Source organism: Penaeus monodon, chromosome 34, assembly GCF_015228065.2.
Source record: "Penaeus monodon isolate SGIC_2016 chromosome 34, NSTDA_Pmon_1, whole genome shotgun sequence".
NCBI lineage: Eukaryota > Metazoa > Arthropoda > Malacostraca > Decapoda > Penaeidae > Penaeus > Penaeus monodon.
In genome coordinates this window covers 30769359-30769636 of record NC_051419.1, presented here as the reverse complement: position 1 = coordinate 30769636, position 278 = coordinate 30769359, and positions in this window count along the sequence as shown.

Here is a 278-nt window from a genome sequence, read left to right as displayed (position 1 = left end):
TTCTATTCTTTGCGAATGTTTTAAATATCTGTCTTTTACTTCATTTTAATTCTTTCCTTCGAGTGGTTGAGTATTTCGATTATATATACATATATTCTATTCTTATTTTCATTGTTTTTTTTTCCTTGCGTCTGGCTGAGGGAAATGTATGGGGGATATGAATACATATATTTCGTACGGTGGTAAAAAATATATATTTTGTTGATAAAAAATGGAATGGATCATTTTTCAGGTCACTTTATAAGTGTACCGATGTGTCAAATAGTGGAAGGAGGGAA